Source organism: Sturnus vulgaris, chromosome W (assembly GCF_052056855.1).
Source record: "Sturnus vulgaris isolate bStuVul1 chromosome W, bStuVul1.hap1, whole genome shotgun sequence".
Classification (NCBI taxonomy): domain Eukaryota; kingdom Metazoa; phylum Chordata; class Aves; order Passeriformes; family Sturnidae; genus Sturnus; species Sturnus vulgaris.
In genome coordinates, this window is record NC_142282.1 from 28,019,115 (window position 1) to 28,034,698 (window position 15,584).

General features: G+C 44.9%; 1 pseudogene; it reads right to left on the minus strand.

Moving 5' to 3' along the window:
- Positions 1-1,856: 1,856 nt before the first annotated feature.
- On the minus strand, positions 1,857-4,296 carry LOC148220075 (Friend virus susceptibility protein 1-like; annotated as a pseudogene).
- Positions 4,297-15,584: the final 11,288 nt, after the last annotated feature.

Genomic DNA, 15,584 nt, shown 5'->3' on the forward strand with positions numbered 1-15,584 from the left:
AGGAAGAGTGAGATATTCAGAGTTGTAGTGTTTGTCTACCCAAGTCATCTCTCCTGCACATGGCTGAACACCTGCCTGCCCATGGGAAGCAGGGAATGAATTCCTTGCTTTGCTTTTGCTTGTGTGTGCAGCTTTTGCTTTCCCTATTAAACTGTCTTTATCTCAACCCATGAGTTTTCTAGCTTTTACCCCTCCAGTTCTCTCCCTGATCCCACTGGTGGGGGAGTGAGAGAAGAGTTGTGTGGAGCTTGGCTGCTGGCTGGGGTTAAACCACCAGGAAGTTAAAATACCATATGATTTGGCAGACTTAGGGAGAAAGAGCATTTTCCATTTTGAAATGGGGGTTGTGCCTTGCATTATAAATAAAATCTGTAGTTTCTAAAATTCAGATAAGCATGTGTGATTTTTCTCTGTACAACTTCTAACAACAACTTTTTAACTTGGCTGGGGGTGTTTTGAATAGCAAATACGCAGAAAATATTTTCTCTGTTCTCAGATTCTCTCTACTCTTAAATTAATGTTTTTTCTCCTTAATTTGCATTTAAACTGCTCTCTTCATGGCATGTCCTGTCTGCAGCCTTGGTACAAATTCTCAGTTGTGAGCATAAGAAATTCCCCTCTGGTGTGATGCACTTACAGAAAGACAGTAGAGAAGATTTTCCTTTTCTTTTTTAAACTGTGGCAGGGAAATTATTAACAAGGTTAAGTGTACACTGAAGACTGCATGGCCAAGGATGCTGGTATTTGAGTGGCAGAGGCCATACTCTGAAGCTGGTGTGCCAAAGAGCTGCTGGGAGGTCAAGAGCAGTGACTCTCCCCCGGGGCTGTAAGGTGGTGGCAGAGCCTGGCTTCACATCTTCCTGGTCCCCATGGCCCACCAGCATGAAGGCTAAAAGCTTGGCACCAGGTGCTACAGCTGATTGACCTCACCATCTCCAGCCTGGCCCAAAAAAAACAAAGAAATTTTTTTTCATATGCAGGGGTGCCAGCAGCAGGATCACGCCAGATGATCAGTATTTTCTCCTTCAAGGAGTGAGGAATCTCTGACGTAGGCACAATTTGAAAAATATTTAATCCCCTCTTCTGCAAAAAGGTCACCTCTTTCAACAAACAAAACCAAGCTTAGCAAAAATGTTCTCTGTGTTCTGTTGGCAGGGCAGAAATCCATGCAAGGCTGTGGAAAACCTAAATTTGGGACTTACTGGAAGCCAGATGGAGCTGGTTAAATAAACATGACAACTCTTCAGTTGTCATGTGGAAAAGAGCTTTAGATGTTCTTTCTAGAATGATCAAATTGGAAATTATCATGAAAGCATAACTAAATTCTGGAGCATGTATATCCTCCAAATTATTTTACATAAATAAAAGCCATTCATTACCATTATACATTCATAACCTTGACTGTAGTGGGTTGACCTTGGCTGGGTGCCAGGTGCCCACCAGGCTGCTCTATCACTCCCCTTTCCCAGTGGGACGAGGAGAGAAAATAAGATGGAAAACAACTAGTACGTTGAAATTAGGCAGTTTACCAAAACAAAAAAAGAAAAGGGAAAGTTTGTGTGAGCATAAGCAAAGGAAAAAGTTCATGCCTATGTCCCATCAGTGAATGATGTTCAGACACTTCCTGGAAAGCAGGGCTTCAGCATGCGTAGCAGTTCCTCCAGAAGGCAAACATAGAATAACAAATGCCCCCCCCCCCCCCATTCCTCCTCTCTCCCTTAGCTTTTATATCTGAGCTGTCATATGATTTGGAATATCCCTTTGGTTAATTTGGGCCAGCTGTCTTAGTTGTGTCCCCTGCCAGAATCTTTCCTGCTACCAGCTCCTTGATGGGGGGGGGGGGGGGGGGGGGAAGGAATGTTAGAGGGACGGTGCTGCTCAGCAGTAGCCAAAACACTGGTGTTCTGGAGCTGCACCTGGTTCCAGTGCAGTCTGGTGTGGAAAGAGATGGGATGGAGTTGAGCTGCGGACTGTGGGACACATCTGCAGAAGCACATGGCAGCACAAAGAAGCACATGGCATCACAAAGGAGCACATGGTGGCACAGAGAGGCTTGTCTCCACTTGACCTTGTGAGGAGGAGGTGCCAAGCTGCAGACCCCTACAGGAGAGGAGCCTGCCGGAAGCTGGCAGATGGGTGAACAGTGCATGATCACCCCATAGAAGGACATTAAGAAAGCATGTTGCTGATGTGGCAACGTGGGATAGGTCACATAGTGAGAATTACCATGTAAGGAAATACTGTGCCTTGAAAAAGTGCATAAAACCAGCTTGTTTCTTTGAATAAATGATTCAGATTCCCTGCCAGTCTGAGTCCATGTCTTGGTCACTCACAGTGTGGATCAGTCCATGGCAAATAGTGGGGCTATGTTTCTACCCCTGGGGCACTCAGTTCCAGGTATACTGGACAATCCCTAAGTGAAAGTAAATTGTGGTCTGCATTCTGCCACCAGAGGGACTGAGAAAAATGCATTAGCGATATCAATTGTGGCACCATTTGCATGCCTTTGACTCCAGTTCATTTTGAAGTTCCAACATTGGCTGGTATAGCAGCACTCAGAGGCAGCATGACTTCATTTAGGCCATGGTAGTCTTATTATCAGCCTCCACTCCCCATTAGACTTTCACACTGGCCATATGGGGCTGTTAAAGGGTGAGCGGGTCCTGCTGATCACTCCTTGGCTCTCCAGTAGATGAATTAGTTCATGGATGGGAGTTACAGTCTCAGTTGGTGCAATATTGCCACCAGTGCACTGTCCTGGTGGCAACTGGCACTTGCTGGTCTTCAACTTGCAGCAATCCCACAATGAAAGGATCTTCTGAGAGGCCAGGCAGGGTGGATAACTGTTTGATTTTCTCTGTATTCACTGTAGCTACACCAAAAGCCCATCAACACAACACCCCTTTAGATCCTTTAAAGTACCCTCTCCTAAGGTAGTTGATGCCAAGGATACAAGGGGCCTCAGGGCCAGTCACAATGGGGTGCTTTTCCCACTTGTCCCCTATTAAACTCACCTCAGCCTCTAATACAGCTAACTCCTGGCCTCTCCCTGTCACTCCAGAGATCCAGATGGGTTCTGCACTCCTGTGCCTTGATGACATCAGTGTACACTGTGTACCAGTATCTACTAAAGCTTTATACTTCCGAGGATCTGATGTGCCAGGCCACTGAATACACACAGTCCAGTATACCCGGTCATCCTTTTCCTCCTCCTGGCCGAAGGCAGGGACCCTCTATTCCTGTTTCTGGTCAGAGTATTCACTGTCTGACCTTTGTGATGCCAGACCAGAAGTCCCCTCACCAGGATTAACAGAAGTGATTCAGTTCTTTTATATCTGGGAGATCACTGATTGCCTTCTTGTATCTCTCTGGAAACTACACTGACAGTCTTCTTGGGTGGCCCCTTCTTAACAGCTCTCTTCCGTCTCAGTTTATGGACATGGGCTACCAGTTTAAAGGTGGATTCACCATCCCAATTCCTCATGTCGTCCTCCTGCTCATGCAGAAAGAATCAGAGTTTGCCACATGGCCTGCGCTTGGGGCTTCCCTTCCCTCTGATCAGGGTAGGAGAGGAGCCATCTCTTGGGCTGCCCCTAAAACCTGGAGTGCTGGCTAGTAGGGATGAGAAAGTACCCAGACTTTCTTCTATGTTTTGGAGCCAGGAGGATGCAATCTCTAGCGTTAGTAAATCCATTTGTGGGCAATACAATGATACCAAGCTTCTGGAATATGATGCAGGGATGCTTTGAACCACCTTCCTCCACATGGCCATTGTGCAAGGGACATCCTCTGGATCTTTAGAGACACTCGTTCTTTAGATCACTATAGACGATTCCAAGAACGGCTAATTCTCTCAAGTACTAGATGCCTTCATCTGAAGTGGTCCACTTTCCTGGGGAGTTCACAAGGTCTTCCTTAAATGGATATCTTGCCCTCCTGCTTGAAAGGAGCCATCTCCAGGCACTGCAAATTGCTACTTCTTTTCCAATTCCTTTTTCAATTTCCCTATCTCTAGCAAGGGATCCCAGCTGTTTGGCTTCATGACCTTCTAACTGGCTGACTGTCAGCCCCATTATCCCAGCATCGAAGCAGCCAGGCAGAAATCTGCTAACCTCGCTGGCAGCTGTAATCTTTTTGCAAGTCTTGAAGTTCTGATGAGGTCAAGGAGTGATTAACTTCAGTTTTCTGTTTGATTTGCCTCACTCCTTTTGATTTCTTTGTTGAAGGACCTGCTTCTTCATCTAACCCCTCCTCTCCCCCCTCCTCTCCTACTTCTCCTTCTTCCTCCCTTACTAATTGATGTTATGGGCCTGTGTCACAGTGCAAGCTGGCTTGTTGCTAAGCAATTGATTCGGCCATAAATGAGAGAAGCAGCCTAGTCTGATAGACAGGCCTCCAGGGAACAGTGATAGGACAGATTTGGAAACAGACAGGGATTTGACCCAATTAGTTCCAACCTAAGCTGCAGGAGCTATTGGTCAGAGAGCTGAGCAGCCTGAACTTTCAACCAATCACAAGTGCTTGCCCAGGAACATTAAGAAAGGTATTTAAGGTGAAGTTGAGAACAATAAAGTGCTTTTGGTCACATGGATCCTAGAGTGCTGTGTCTCTGTCTCAGGCACAGTGCCAGTCGAAGTCACAGGCCCATAACTTGCCTTGTCCAATTTTTTTTGTTTTTACTATGTCCTGGTTTAGGGCAAATTTGGGAAACTTGTGATAGGTTGACTTAGGAAGAAGAAACTCAGAGAGAGATTTTCTCTAAGAGAATTTCCTCTGTGGGGGTTGGGATACCTGCAACAGCCAATTAGAGAAAGTTAGATCGCTCCGTGAACACACATTTTGAGGAAAGTAATCCCGAACTGAGCCTCTTTGTCTTTCCGGCGGCTGAGCAGGTAACATCAACCCGAGCTTCCCCCTCCCCCATGCGGGGGGAGGCCGACTCTTGCTGCTGTTGGACTGGCCGGGCCTGCCCGGGTGGCCATGAGCAGTGTGGGGCTGCAGCCCAGCCCCAGAAAGGCTGATTAACACCTCAGCTTCCCCCCCCCAGCGCGGCCTGAGCCTGGCCCAACTTTTGTAGTTGTGTTAAACTTTAACTCTTTAGTGCGCAGATAAGATTTGCAAAGTCTCCAGCCTTTCCTTTGAATATGAAAGGAAATAAGATTTCTGAAGTCAGTGATGTAAGAGCTAAGTTTTTAAGATGGAAGGAGAATGAGAAGATGCTGAAATGGCTGAAAATCTTTTTGTAAAATTGTAGGGATGAACTGATGTACTGAATATTCCTATAAACCATGGAAAAAGACATGGGGGGATGGAAATGTTCCATTTAATAGATGATTTGACTAAAAAACACCTGTGTTGAGAATTTCTGCCCTGAGAAAAGAAGGGGATTTTGGTTTTCTGAAGATAAAGCCTGAGCAGAGAGAAAGAAGACAGAGACAATCTTTGTTGTGGAACATTTCATTCTTAAAAGTAATACCCCATGGGACAGACATGGCCCACATCCACAACTTTGGGACAGCTGTGGAGTTGGGAGGAGCGTCACGGTTGCAGGTTCCTGGGCGGATGCAAATCGTGAAAGATAAAACCACAAGAGAACTGTCTTTTTCCTTCTTGTGGGAAAAATCCCTACAACTTCAACAAGAAGAGGCTTCTCTCTCCAGAAGTGAACTGAGAAAGACTAAATTGGGGACTGACCGAAGTATTTGTTATATGTTTGTTTTGTTGTTATGAAGATTGGGAGAGGGAGGGGAGATCTGAAAAATCTTATTCTGAATTTTGTTTTTCCTTTCTTTTTGTGTAGTTAATAAATTTTCTTTTATAGTCTCTCAAGTTTTAGGCCTGCCTTGCTCTTTTACTCCTGGTTCTGTCTCACAACAGGAAAAATAAGTTTATTTAAATTGGCAACTCAAAACGAAGACAAAACTCCAAAGGGGTTCCTCTAGAAAGCAGATTCAACCGGCCCCTCCCCCAACTGATTCGGGAAAGGACTTCCTTGGAGAAAAGTGGAAAAAACTGTTTATTTAACAGGCAAAGTATTCACAAGCATAGAAAATGAATAATATTAAACAATAAAACCTCTCGCTGTTCTGAAGAGATGGCAAATTCAGAAAGTCCTTTTCATGGAGTGTAAGTCTGCTCGCTCAGTCTTTTATCTGTCCCTCCTGAGCTGGAAAATGCTGCATCCTGGGCCCCGGAGAGCCACAGGTGTGAGCTCCCAGTGTTTTCCTGAGTTTTCAGTCCAGAGCAGGTTTGAACAGTTCCAAGAAAAAGAAAAGCCACAGTCCGGGGAAGTTCTCTGCCTCAGCTAGTTAAAAATTAACTAAAAGCAAAGAATAATTCTCTCCTGCTGTCTGTGCTGCAGACAACACAGTCTGAGGGAAAAAAAAAAAGCAGAGGATCAAGTGCAGTTTCTGAAAACAAACTGCATGCTTCCTCTCTCCCCCTTCACTCTCGGAATCAGTTTTAAATGTGCAGAACTTATTCCTGGGCTAAACAGATGAATGAGGATACAATTCAGCATCATAAAGTCACCTCAGCACACACTACTGTGGCAATTATTGTAGTTGCTGTGGTTTGAGTCCCTGTCTCAGCCATAGTGTCGTCAAAAGTAGTTTGGGTTCCTGCCTCAACTATAATCCTCTGAGAGTACTGAACCATGGGCTGTAGGCACAGGCCAGACCCCAGTAAAGGGCAAAAAGCTGCTGATTTTCATTGGACTAGGCAAGGCGCCCTTTTATCCATTGATGGGTCAGTTTGTCAGGGTTGATTACCTGTTCAGGTGTAGTCCCAGGTAACAGGAGGTGATAACTGCCCTAGAAACCTGCCCAAATCCTTCCACACACCCTTCCACCCAGGAACTGGACACCTTAGGGCAGATTTCAATATCTTCTCACCTAAAGTTTGTTTTCTCTTACACCAGGATCACACCAGATTCCATGAATTCCATAGTGTACCAACAATATTACCTAATATTGTTAACAGTATTAAACAGTTTACTTATGTAAGCTGTGATGAGCAAAGACCATGGGAGACTGCATTATAAAATCATTCACATCAATCTGGAGCAGGCAGAAGGAGGTATATTCCCTCATCGTCCACAGAGGATATCTCCCCCAGCCTAACAAGGCTGCCAATATAAGGGCAAAGCACAGATCCATTGTGTGTTAACATGTTCCCAAACTCAGCAAAATAAAACCATAAGCAGTGCAGCTGAAAAACTCTGTGTTGCACACAGGAGCTTGCTACTTGATAACTAGTATTTACTATAGCCTGCAATATATATATAATTGCCTTTATCTCCCCCCACCTTGGGCACCAAAACAGACTGTAGTGGGTTGATCTTGGCTGAGTGCCAGGTTCACACCAAGCTGCTTTATCACTTCCTTTCCCAGTGGGACAGGGGAGCAAATGAGATGGAAAACAACTAGTATGTTGAAATAAGGCAGTTTACTAAAGAAAAAAAGAAACAGTCAAAGTTTGCACATGCATAAGCAGAGGGGAAAAATTTAATCTCTACTTCCCATCAGCGAGTGATGTTCAGGCACTTCCCGGAAAGCAGGGCTTCAGCATGTGTAGCAGTTGCTCCAGAAGGCAAACATTATAAAATAATAAGTGCCCCCCTGTTCCTCCTCCCTCCCTTAGGTTTTATATCTGAGCTGAGACGTCATATGGTTTGGAATATCCCTTTGGTTATTTTGGGTCAGCTGGCCTAGTTGTGTCTCCTCCTAGGATCTTGCCCATTACCAGTCCCTTGATGGGGTGGGGAAAAATTTTAGAGAGAGTGCTGATACTGCGCCAGCGCTGCTCATCAGTAGCCAAAACACACTGGTGTGCTATCAGTACCTTTCCAGCTACCAATGCAAAGCAGAGCACTGTGAGGGCTGCTAAGGGAAAATGAACTCTCATTCAGACCCAATACAAACACTAAATCATTAACCACTAAATGCATTGTGCATTTTTTGTCATTAAAATATAAATAGAAAGTTTTATAATTACTGTAAGGAATTCAAGGGGAAAACTTGAAACCAATATTACTGCTCTCTTAATGCATATAAATTCATACTGATCCTATACTGGAATTTCTTTTAAAACCTAAGCAGACTACAACTGGAAGTCAGCAATGTATGACAAGAGCTTATACATATGCTTAAGCACAAATTTGATTGTGTTTTTGAAGTGCCTTAAATGATGTGTTGAATTATTAGTGAAACAATCAACCTTAAAATAACTTAATAGAAGGAAAAAATTAGCTTATTTTAAGTCTATCAAAGAACCTAGCCAAAGCACGCCTAAAAACGCCATTGTGCTTTATTTAAAAAACAATGATAATTTGTTCTAAAATGTCATTTTTAATTTGTCCCGTATCTACTGAAGTTTGCAAGACATAGTTTAGTGATTTCTAGGAAAAAAAGTTGTTTAAACAACTTTGCAAACAGCATTACTAACAAGAACATACCACATTTCATCTCAAATTTTCTCAAAACACTTCTCCATAGCTTAGAGTCCTTGTATATGAATCTACATGAGCAAAACGCTGAGCAGAGATTCATTGCTGCCAAGGATATATCAATCCAAACAGATTTCTAATGGTGAAAGGGAAGAGGACAGCATGAAGGAACAGGGGAGAAGAGAGCAGCTCCTTATGTGCACCCCTGCTTGAAAACAAGGGTCTTGCTCAGAGATGCCTGAGTGGAGGACAGGACCTGTGATAATCCTTAATGCCTCCTAGCCCACAACTCCTAACTGGTCTCACTCTAGGCTGTACACCATGAACATTTCCCCCTATTCCATGCTCACTAATCTATACATCATCCTTAGCACCTCCCAGCGCCCACTGCTGCCCTTGCAGATTGTTGAGACTGAGCAAGCCCCCTCTGCCCTAAGTATACCTACAGAAACATAACCTAGTTTCTGAATTTAAAGATGTGAACACTGAGCATTGCTTTGGACAATCCAGTGAACAAGATGTATTTCAAAATAAAAGCAGAACTATGACAGCCCTAGAAAAGGCTAGCACACACTTTAGGAAAAAGAAACAGGAGTCACCTCCTAATGCATATTAGCTAGTATTAGGGGGATACAAATCTGGAATTTATTTATTTATTTATTAGCTCCAGCTGTACAGATTCTTTAAAGACTTGCCCATACATTTAAAGCTTATGGTCTGATGAAAAGACCTTAGGTCAGGAGATCATGTTCCAGTGATCAGGATTAGCTTTCGAACAGTGAAGAGGGCCTGGATCAAAGACACTGCAAAAAGCTGTGCTACATCTATTTCTGTTCTTAAAGGTGGTGAAAAGCAGATGTGAATTCTGCTTTTAATTGCCCCAAAGACTGATGTTAAACAGGCAGTAGTGCTCACTGAATGCTACTAAAGGCTTAAGAGAAACTTGCAGGTTTCAGAGCTTGTTTGAAATATGAGATTAGAAAACATAAGATGATATAACACATTTAACAAGAGTCATTTATAGCAATTGAATCACAATATCATTAAGGTGGAAAAAACCTGCCTCTTCTGCTGAGTATAAAGGTCCTGCCTCTTCCTCATCATTCACTATGCAAACCGATTTAGTCTTGGATTTTCTTTTCTGAACAGGGGAAACTGCTATCAACTTATTCTGTCTTTCTAGCTCATCTCTGGTTTGTGTGGACACAGTGCCTGTTGATTTGTTTCCTTTTCTACTTCTGACTCAGCTCTGGTTTGTGTGGATGTCATGGTTTGACACTGGTCAAACGCCAGACTTGGAAAATTAAAGCTGCTCACTCACCCTCCTCTGCTACAGCAGGGAAGAGGAGAGAAAATTTAACAAAGGATTTGTGAGTTTAGGACCGGGAGAAAACACTCCAAGGGCAAAACGGGCTCGACTTAGATTTACAAAGTGTGTTTATTGCTAACAAGATCACAGCACGAAAATGGGGAAAAAAACAAGCCCTTAAAAACCCCTTTTTTTCCCCCAACCCCTCCCTCCTTCCCACCAACAGTGAAGGGAGAGAGAGGGGGGGGGTTTTGGTCAGTTGGTCACCTAAGGTTATCTTCTGCTTCTCAGGGAAAGAAGTCATTCCCCTGTGAGACCATGGGGTCCCTTCCCACAGAAGTCAGTTCTCTTCAAACTTCTCCAGCGTGAGGTCCAATCTCATGAGAAGCAGTCCTCCCAAAACTGCTGCGGCGTGAGTCACTCTTCCTTACAGTGCAGTGCTCCAAGGACAGGGTGCTCCAGCCTGGGAGCAGGGGCCCCTCTCTCCACCAGGTCTCCCACTGGATCACAGCCTCCTCCAGGCATCCACCTGCTCCAGCATGGGAACCTCCCCCACGGGCTGCAGGTGGATCTCTGCATTCCCCGTGGACCTCCATGGCTTGCAGGGGGACAGCCTGCTTCACCACGGTCATCACCATAGCCTGAAGAGGAATCTTGACTCTGGCGCCTAAAGCACCTCCTCCCCCTCCTTCTTCACTGACCTTGGTGTCTGCATGTTGTTTCTCTCACATATTCTCATTCTGCTCTTCTCTGGCTTCTAGAATTAAAACTGCACCACCAACCATCGTTTTGATTTTCTTCTTAAATATGTTATCACAGAGATGTTACACCATTTCTAATTGGTCCAGTCTTGGCCAGTGGCACATTGTCTCAGTTTAGAGACAAATTTAGGAGAAAACACTCTGGAATGAGTCGTCTCGCTAAAAAGGGTTCCAACAATCCCTTTCCACCAATAGGAAATGAATACTAGTGGATGAAAGTGAAAAAATAATCCAACAGTTTGTTAAGAAGCAGAATGCCCACAAGGCATGGGAAAAAAGTAAATAAATGCTAGATATTAAACTGTCAGACCTTACCCCACCCCACACACCAGCACAAAACCCCAAAATACCAGGGAAAAAATTCTACCTCACGCCATGCAGTAGAAGATGGCACCAGCTTCAATCTCAGGAAAAAAATAAAATATAGGAGCTTCACACAGTAGTTAGGGCAACTGATGAAAAATTTGTTGACTCTCTGGCATCAACATCCTCTCCACTAGCAGATGAAGCAGTTGGGCTTGGTGTGCTTTCTCTCCCCAGCTCGGCTTTCCCAAGGTTTGGGGCCAAAAACAGAGTGGACCCTCTTCCACGGATCCTGAGCAACCCCTGTCCCACAGGTACTGTTTTCTCTGGTCTTGGACTAAACAAACTGTCCAGTTCACCTTGAAAAGTTGCTGAGGGATTGCTGCTGCAACTTCTCCAAGGCCAGGGAAGGGAAAAAACTTCTTGCCTGGGCTAGCAAAAACCAAGCTAGTTGAGAGGAATGTTGAATTTGTCTTTACAAATGAGTTGTGGATCAGCCTGTAGATAAGGCTAGCACTGAGAGATAAAAGAAACAATGGGATGGATTCGACTGATTGATGAATGGAAAGAGATATTTGCCTTTACAAACAAACTGTAGGGCTGCTGATAAATGAAATTGGATATCGAAAGATGAAAGAAGCAACGGGGGGAAAACTATGAATTCTATAAGAATTAAAAATTAAAAGGGAGGGTTATACATTAGAGGGGAATTTCAGGTATCAGGCGTTCCGGGAAGTCTGTGCCTCTCAAGTACCTCAGCCAATGGGGAAAGAGAGAGGGAAATGCGGCCGGGAAAATAGGATAAAAAGGAGGCTGCGTCCTCCAAAAATTTGAGAGATCCCAGGGGAATGTCCCATGGCCTCTCCCTTTATTCGAATAAAGCAAAAAGGACTGCTCTGTCTCCTTTTTGGACATAAACCTCTGGTGTTTGTGGATTAATTTTCCTGACAATTTGGGGGCTCGTCCGGGATCTTTCCACCGTCCGGGGCGGCGGGCAGCGAGTGGACCTGAAGGCGCCTCACCCAGTTTCGGTGATCAGCTCCCCTTGGTGCCGGCCGGCACCGGGCGATTGATTGGGTTCCCGAGACTGTCCAGGAGACAGACGAGTGGCGGACCAGGGGGGTCCGTGAAGAGTCCGCAGGGAAGGACCACTGAAAATCTCACCGGTGAGTAAAATGGGATCTTCGGGGAGCAAACCTGGGAGGGCACCATGGAGGGTAGCACAGGTAAACCTGAGAGGGCACCCATGGAGGGTAGCACAGGTAAAACGGGGCACTCAGAGAGGGTTGGAAAGGTGAAGCCGCGAAGGGGCCCCGGCAAATGGGATGACGATCCCATAATACCCCCGGAGAGTCCCTTGGGGTGAATGCTGAGGTCTTGGGAAAGATTGTATATTCACCCAGAAGTAACTATGGAAATTATGGTAAAATATTGTTATTTTGTGTGGCCAGAGTATAAGTTGGCAAGGGGACTTATATGGCTACTTATGGAACAGATAAAATTCATTTGTGTCGAATTTTGTGAAGGTATTTAGAGGAAAGTGGTGAGAATTGGAATGTTTTTCAGCACCTTCCCCCGTCTTGTCCTCCAGTGTTGCTAGCTGACCCAGAGCCAGCTGCAGGTCATCTGTACCCTCAACTTTCAGAGCAAGGGGATCAGGGAAATGTTATTCCTACAGCCCCACCTGAGAAGGATGATGGTGTAGGGGGTGGGGAGTAGCATGTTGTATCACCCCCCAGGAACTAGAAGAGGAACTCAGTTTAGGGCATCAGAAGCCCCCCAGGAGACAGGGGTACACCAGATGCCACTCTGTCAAGTTCCTTTGGGGAGTCAAGGGGGAGGATTTAGGTTTGTAATTGTACCACTTACTACCCAGGATATAAGAGGGTTGAAAAAAGAATTACCCCCATATTTGGATGATCCCATAGGGGTGGGGGAAAAGATAGAGGAATATTTGGGAAATGTGGATTATACATGGAAGGATTGGGATTTTCTTTTGGGAATTTTGTTTGGGTCATCAGAGAAACAAATGATTTTGCAGAAAGCTCGGCAGCTGTGGGAGGATGAACACCCACAAGCAGCAGGGGGGGCTGGACCCAATGCACCTACGGTGGATGATGCCATCCCCCAGGCAGACCCCCAGTGGGACCCAAATAACCAGGCCAGTCTGGCTCACCGTGATTACCGTGCTTATTTGATCAGGGCAATCAAGTCAGTGGCTCCCAGAACTAACAACATAGCTAAGGCTATGTCGTTAGAACAGGAGAAACAGGAAAGCCCTCATTGGTTGGAGAGGATTAGGGATGCCTTGAGGAAGCACAGGGGGATGGATCCTGAAGGCCCAGCCTTCAACACATTGCTTAAGGTGCAATTTATTACTAAGGCCTGGCCTGATATAAGGAAAGGAGTACAGAAAGATGAAAAGTGGCAAAATAAGCCTCTAGAGGAATTGGTTAGAAAAACACAGCAGATATATGTAAGAAGGGATGAGGAAAAGGCAAAAGCTAAAGTAAGAATGATGGCAGAGTTTTTGCACCCCGGAGGAATAAACCGCAGGGTCCAAGGGGTCCCCAGCGATAGAGGGGACGGGGTCGGCCACAAGGAAGGGGCAGAGGGATTCCCTCCTCGGCGGGGGACAGCCGACCCAAACAGCGGCTGGGGAAGAACCAGTGTGCTATCTGCAGGGCAGAAGGGCATTGGAAAAACGAGTGTCCGCAGAAACAACTGGACCCTCAGGAGGAGGAAGTCCAGAGGATAATGGAAATGGATTGTTAGGGGTGTCAGGGGCTCCTATTATACCAAGGACCCACCACTCAGGAGCCCTTGATAACTTTTAAGGTGGGTCCGGATCGAGAGGAGGTGTGTTTTTTGGTAGACACGGGGGCCTCTCGGTCCACCTTAAATTTTATACCTAAGGGGGGGGAAATTGTCAAAAAGATCCTTGGTTATTCAAGGAGTAAGCGGGAAGGATGAGCGAGTGCATTTTATTCAACCGCTGTTAATAGATGTGGGGGACAGATTTGAACTGCATGAATTCTTGTTTGTTCCTAATTGTGATTGTAATTTACTGGGAAGAGATTTGATGGCTAGAATGGGAATGCAAATTAGCATTGTACGAAGTGACACGGAGTCCGAAACTGTGATATCTTTGTGTAAAATGTCTGAAAAGGCTTATGCTAAAATAAATCCGGAAGTATGGGCAGCTCCAGGGAAATATGGGAAACTGGACATAGAGCCTCTCCAAATTACTTTGAAGCAACCAGGACAAGTGGTGTCTAAAAAGCAATACCCTCTTTCAAGGGAGGGAAAGAAGGGGTTACAGCCTGTTACTGAGTCCCTGCTAAAAGCAGGTCTTTTAGAGCCGTGTATGTCTCTCTATAACACTCCTATCCTGCCGGTTAAGAAACCAGATGGAACCTACAGAATGGTGCAGGATTTAAGAATAATAAATGAGATTGTCAAACCAAGGCATCCCACAGTTCCAGATCCATACACAATCCTAAATCAAATCCCTTCTTCACATCAGTATTATTCTGTACTGGATTTGAAGGATGCTTTCTGGGGGTGTCCAATCACAGAAGATAGTAAACAGTATTTTGCTTTTGAGTGGGAACAGGAGGAAGGAGGGAAAATGATAAAACAACAATTGACATGGACAGTACTCCCTCAAGGATATACAGAGTCACCAGTTCTGTTTGGGCAAGCTTTGCAGAAAATATTAAGAGAGTTTACTCCACCCTTAGGAGTCAAGTTGTTGCAGTATGTAGATGATTTGCTCTTATCAGGGGAACAGGAAAAGGTGGTTGAAGAGGCTACTGTAAAGCTGCTTAATTTTCTTGCAAAAAAGGGACTTAGAGTATCCAAAAAGAAAGCACAGTTGGTAGAAAAGAAGGTCAAATATTTGGGACACATTCTGTCCGAAGGGTTACGGTGTATTGATCCAGAAAGGATACAAGGGATTTTACAGGTACCATTACCCCAGACTAAAAAGGAGTTACAGCGGTTTTTAGGGTTGGTGGGGTACTGTAGAGCATGGATCGAGGATTTTTCTGTGGTGGCCAGACCTTTATATAACTTTTTAACTCAAAACAGTCCTAATGTCGTGGTATGGACACCAGAAGGAGAGAAAAGCTTTAAGAAATTAAAAGACATATTGGTTAAGGCCCCAGTCTTGGCTCTTCCAGATGCAGAAAAAGAATTTCAGCTATATGTGGATGTCAAACAGGGTCATGCTAAAGGAATTTTGGTGCAAGAGCATGGGGGAACACGGAGGCCTGTTGCCTATTTTTCTAAATTGTTAGACCCGGTGGCCAGAGGCTGGCCCCATTGTCTGCAGAACTGTGCAGCCACAGCTCTGATGGTGGCTGAAGCCCGAAAGCTGACAAGGGGAGGGTATCTCATTGTTAAAGTCCCACATCAGATTAAAGCTTTGTTAACTGAGAGAGCCTCTAAGTGGATGACAAGTGCTCGATTATTACAGTATGACTCTTGTTTAATGGAACAGGAGGATTTAGAATTTAAAGGTGGGGAAATTTTTAATCCAGCCTCTTATTTAAATGGCCCTGGAGAAAAGGGGGGCCAGGAAGAAATCCATGATTGTATCTAGGTTATAGACCTCCAGACAAGGGTTAGGGAAGATCTACGGGATATTCCCTGGCCTGAGGGAGAGAATGTGTTCATTGATGGGTCCTCCAAGGTGGTAGAAGGGAAACGATTTACAGGATACTCTATCGTGAATGGGAAACAATTAAAGGAAGGGGGGAGG